Below are 6000 nucleotides of genomic sequence, written 5' to 3' on the forward strand. Positions count from 1 at the left end.
AATGTTTGGCAAAGGATGAATCAATATCGCTTAGTGTTTTAGTTGTCGTCGTTATGAATTCTAGTTTGGAAATGAGAGTTTAATGTCCCAAATTGATATGGTGAATATTGCGGACTGATTTGGAGAATTTTGTGAAATTAATGCAATCTTTATATTTATGAGAATTATATCGTTATAGTGTAGATTGTTGATACAAATCATGACTTGAAAATGAGGAATGTGGTAAAGGGGCTGCTCTCGGTTTTGGGGCTGTTTTCGGCCCAATTCGGAGAAATTGTTGGATCGTTGGAAATATTATGTGAATTGTTTAGAATGTTCTTGAATGTTGTTAGTATGGGTTTGGGTTAGTATTTGAATGTATAGGCGTTGATGTTGGCTTGAAGGTAAGCCATTAATTGAATATTTGGAAAGTTGTCGAATGATGAAAAAGAGAGTATTAATGTAATATTGTCTTTCGGATTGGTTATTGGAGTTGCTAGGTTGGTTATTGTGGTTGTTGTTGTTGATTTTGAGCGAGTTAAATTCTCGGGATGGCCTATTTACAGGGGAAATGCTGCCGAATTTTCCATAGGATTTAGAGTTAGTTTGGAATGAATAATTGCTTAAGTGCCTATGGTTAATATTGGATATTCGTTGGCATATTTGTAGACCTTGAGGAGCCCGAGGCGTAGATTGGGATTAACTTTAGATCGGCTAGCTTGGAGTGCGTACGAGGTATGTAAAGTAACCTCCTTTCTTTTTGGCATGTCTTAGTTTTACATAGGCTAAATTAGAGCCTTAAGGAAATTCCAAATCCGAAATCCGAGCATGTTTTGATTCGTATATGTTCTTTGGCACTCTTATGTATGATTTGATGAAATATGAACCCTTATGTCTTTGAAATAATCGTTTTCCGAATTTTGCATAAAAAGGGTTCACTTTAAAGAAGTTCGTAATTTTTGGAATGCCATACCTTTCACAAATATGCTCGGATTACTCAAATATTTTTGTAGAAGTCTATATGTCATATGATATGTATGTTTTCTATAGGAGGGCCCGACTCGGGTAAATACCCACCCGTGGGTCCCGCGACTTTCCTTTATGAAATTTGGAAACTTTTGAAAGAATTTGTTAAGACTATTATTTCGATTTTCAAATATGATCATTTTTACTTATGTTTGAATTTATGATAATGATTTTATGCATATGACTACTCACGACTCTACTCGTGCGTTCTGTTATATCTTTCGCCGGTTCCCGGGCCGGTTCTGTTATCGTGCGCACTTTGATATACTCCGAAGTTATGCTGTGTTATGGTTCTCCGAGCTACTCGCTAATGAGGGTCGGGTTCCACATATATTTGGTGTTATGCTGTGTTATGGCGCCATCGACGGGTGGGCGACCATATTCTTCTGTACCCTATGCATTACTTACATTTTTTCGAAAGTAAGCAAATTTTGATATGTTGGATTTGCACTTATGTTTGGTACTTCCATTTCGTTTATGACTCAGATTTGCTTTCTGTATATTCTGCTTTGCATACTCAGTACATATTTCGTACTGACCCCCTTTCTTCGGGGGCTGCGTTTCATGCCCGCAGGTACAGACGCACAGTTTGGTGATCTACCCATTTAGGACACCCTCTTCTGCTGTTTGGAGTGCTCTTCTCATTTCAGAGCACACATTTTGGTATATATTCGTTCGCTATGTATATATGTATTTGTTCAGGGGCACGACGGGGCCCTGTCCCGCCATATGATTCAGTTTGTCTGTTTAGAGGTCTGTAGACGTATTTGTGGGTATGTGTGCCTACTTCTGTTCAGATGCGTTTGTATGACCCTATTCGTTATGGCAGCCTTGTCGGCGTGCATTTTGTATATGTTTTGGGGCTTTTGATACATTTGTTAGCCTTGTCGGCTTTTGATACATTTGATAGCCTTGTCGGCTTTTGTTATATATATGGATATGGTTGTGCTAAAATGTGTCCGATACAGTTTGATGAAGTTTGAGACGGCATATAGTATTTATGGCCGTATATGCTATTTGGATAAATGTGTTACGATTTGATATGTTTGACTGTCTGGGTGCCCAAGTAGGGCACCAGTCGCGGCCCACGGGGCTGGGTCGTGACATATCCCAGGCCCCCATATCCTTTAATTTCTCTCCTATATCCAGGGCACTAGTCGTGGTCAAACTCCCCCATCTGATCCTAGGTCGGTCATCCACGACCCTCTTCTTCCTCGCCATCTTGATCCCTAAATCCATCACCAAGAGCTTATGTCGGGTTTTAAGGTTGTCGCTCAGAACGACCTTACAGTCTTTGCACAGACCTTTATCATCCTTCATAAGGAGTAAAAAGTCTATCTGAGTCTTAGCCACCGAACTACGGAAGGTTACCAAGTGCTCCTTCTTCTTTGGGAAACTCGAATTGGCTATCACTAACCCAAAAGCTCTTGCAAAATCCAAAAGTGAAACTCCTCCCTCACTCCTATCCCCGACGCCAAAGCCTCCATGCACATCATCATAACCTCCCGAAATAGGCCCGATGTGCCCATTGAAATCCCCTCCCATGAATAGCTTCTCAGTAGGCGATATGCCTCTCACTAACTCGTCCAAATCCTCCCAAAAGCGCCTCTTCTCCTCCTCGCCTAAGCCCGCTTGCGGCGCATATGCACTAATAATGTTCAAAGTGAGCCCTTCAACGACCACTTTAATCGACATCATCCTATCAGTGACTCTTCTAATCTCTACCACCTGATCCCTTAATTCACTATCTACTAAAATGCCTACCCCATTCCTATATTTTGACCAACCAGAGAACCAAAGCTTATATCCGTCTACCTCCTTAGCTTTAGGACCTTCCCATTTGGTCTCTTGGACACAAGCTATATTAATCTTCCTCTTATTAAGAATCTTAACTAGCTCTATGGACTCCCCCGTTAACGTCCCAATGTTCCAAGAACCTACTCTTAGCCTAGACACTCCTTTAACCCACTTAGCCCTCCTAACCCTCGCCCCCGTCCCCGAACGAGAACATGACCCTAGTCTACCATCAATACCCAAAGCCACGAAAACGAGTATGAACTAATAAATTATTCAAAGGTCTAAAGTCAGCAAAATATAACTACAAGTGTATGAATGCATAAAGAATAGATGTGGCAACCGGAGGTACCAACTCCAGCTGGACTGAACCTGGTCGCCGCCGAAAAACACTATTCAATGTCGGAGTTACTGTCACTGTCGAGGTACTGTTCATTACTGGAGTAATGTTCCCAAAGACCTGAAAGGGAGAGGAGAAGAGGGGGAAAGGAAAGAAAAAAGGAGAGATAAAGGGAGGACTGGCCGGAAAATGATGCCGGAAAAGGTCACCGGCGATGGAGCAGCGGTTTTCTGGAAGCGCCAAAAGCAGATAAAAAAAAGGAAAAAAAGGAGAAGAGAAGAAGAAAAAAAGGGAAGAGAGAAGAAAAATAAATCTGGCCGGAAAAGTGGCCGGCGTTACCTGGTCTTGTAGTGGCCGGAGAAGTGGTCGGCGTTACCTGGTCTTGTAGTGGCCGGAAAAGTGGTCGCCGGCGTTACCTGAACGTGACAGTTGCCCGAAAACCGTTACCTGTATCTGAATAGTGAATCTTATCGTTGGGTTAGGTCAGCAGAGGAGAGAGGAGAGAGAAAGTCAGTTCTAAGTTATTGAATATAAAAAGTTTAAAATGCCTAAATTTGAGAGCCACCTAGAAGAACCTCTCTGGCGAAGAGAAAATAAGAATATTAGGTTCTTCACAGTTTTCTTCACAGTTTACATAGGCTTCTGGATCAGCCATTCAGCATATAAAATTATTCTCCACAATGTGGATTCTTATTTTCTCTGTTAAGTCTCTGTCCATTGCAGTGTTTTCTAATAAAATTAAGGAAAATCAATAGTAATTCTGGTCTGTCTATTAAAAAATAAATTGTCATGGTAACCTGCATGCTTAAGATCATAAACTAGTAATGCAGACAAGAGGTGAATTTTCTTGGCCTAATTTGCTGACAAGTTACATCCTTAAGATGGAGTAAAGACCACAAGAATAGCTTTATCAGGCTTAATAATGAAAGAACTTAACTGGTTTTGAAGTGTCCACTTTCGATCTCCTATGGTACTCATTCGGATTGCTGCAAGACCTCGATAAATGCTTTCTTGAGTTGAGGGTTCGTTACAGCTACCCGTTGGGCTGTAATGTCAAACTTTGAACCAGATATGGTGCAACAACAAAAAAAAAACTACTACAAACCAGAGGCTGTTTCTTTTTAGTGTGAAGTAAATACTTGAAACTATATTCATTAGACCTTCCAAACTTCTTGTGTATTTCTCAGTGGTGACGCCAAAATTTTCGTGAAAGGTCTTCGACATTTAATATATATATATATGTATAACTGAAGAATTAAGGCATAGTTATTGCTGGCTGGTCCATCCATACCTGATATAAATATTAGTTAGATAATTTTCTGTGACAGTTGGATATATGTTAACGACAAATGAGTCTGTGGATACTTTTGTCATCTTAAAAATTTATTTGGGCCTCAACTTTTAATTATATAGGATCTGTCACATGTTGTTTGAAACCTATCTAGAACCTTCATCCTTCTTTTATTTTATTTTTGGAAGATGGCATATTTTGGGACTTGGAAAGGTAGGCTGCTTTTACTTTTAGAGGGACTTGTTCATGGGATGGAAACTCTTTCTGACGAATATGAACCATGCTAAAGTCAATGGTCAGTAGATTCTGTCTTGTTCATTCCTTTCATTGTTTGGATTATATTGTGTTATCTCAAAACATAATTTAATTTGTCAAACTCGTGTTAATAATAAAAGAAAATGGCCAAATGCCCCCTCCCCAGCCCCCAACCCCCTACCCCCAAAACCAACGTCTGACCAGATTACCAACTACACACCTTTTCTATACGAGGGTCCTATTACCTCCTGGACTACTTTATAATGAAATATATTGCTCCCTAAATGTTGAAGTGGTAAAGAAAGTATATTTCACTCTCTGAAAAGAAAAAAACGTCTACTAAAATATTATTTTAATTATATTTTTGTTATGATTAAATAGTATATATATATATATTTTTTTTTTTCTCTCTTCTTTTTCTTTTTTTCTTGTCGTTGTATACCGACCACCTACCATTATTGGACGGAATTGAGCCGAATTTGATTTTCCAGTGAGCTTGAAGTCGGAAGTAATGGTGCTCCGCGACCTCTTGTTACTCCATTTCAGCCAAGGGAGTAATAGGGAGAAGATAAATTTAATTATTAGTAATTATAACTAATCACTTCATTTCAATTGGAAAACACTCTCCAGTACTGCACATCAACGAATTTGAAGGAGAAACAAAAAATTATGAGAGAATTTTTCTGGTGATACAAAGAAGCAAGAGCTTGGTTAGGCAAATTTGATACAGCTGAAGCAACCACAAAAGCCTATGATTCAGGTGCTATTAGATAGAGAAAAATAAAAATAAAATATATATACACTATTTAATTATAACGAAAATATGATTAAAACAATATTTTAATACACATTTTTTGCTTCTCACTCTCTTTGAGAGAATGAAATACACTGTCCTTGCCACCTCAGCAATGAGAGAGTATATTCCATTTTAAAGTAATCTAGGGGGTAACACGACCCGAGTATAACAAAGGTGTGTAGTTGGTACCTGGTCAAACGTTAGGAGGGCTTTTGGCTATTTTCTCTAATAATAAAGTCTCAGTACTTTTCATTGTAGGGAGCTCAATATATATTCGCTTTCTCTCGTCATTTTTTGATTCCTTTTTTTTTTTTTTTTTTTTTTTGGGTTTTAGTTATAAGATGCTCTTTAATCCAAGTACCACACATGTAGTTTGTACAACCTCGACTGAGGCATTAGCTATGGGCAAGATAGGTGTATCTGCGAACCATCTGTCAAATGAACTTCATACAGTTCTCAAAGTGTCGAACATATGATGATGGTGATGGATTTGTTAAAGTTATACTCAAGGCATTGGCT

Source organism: Lycium barbarum, chromosome 6, assembly GCF_019175385.1.
Source record: "Lycium barbarum isolate Lr01 chromosome 6, ASM1917538v2, whole genome shotgun sequence".
Lineage (NCBI taxonomy): Eukaryota > Viridiplantae > Streptophyta > Magnoliopsida > Solanales > Solanaceae > Lycium > Lycium barbarum.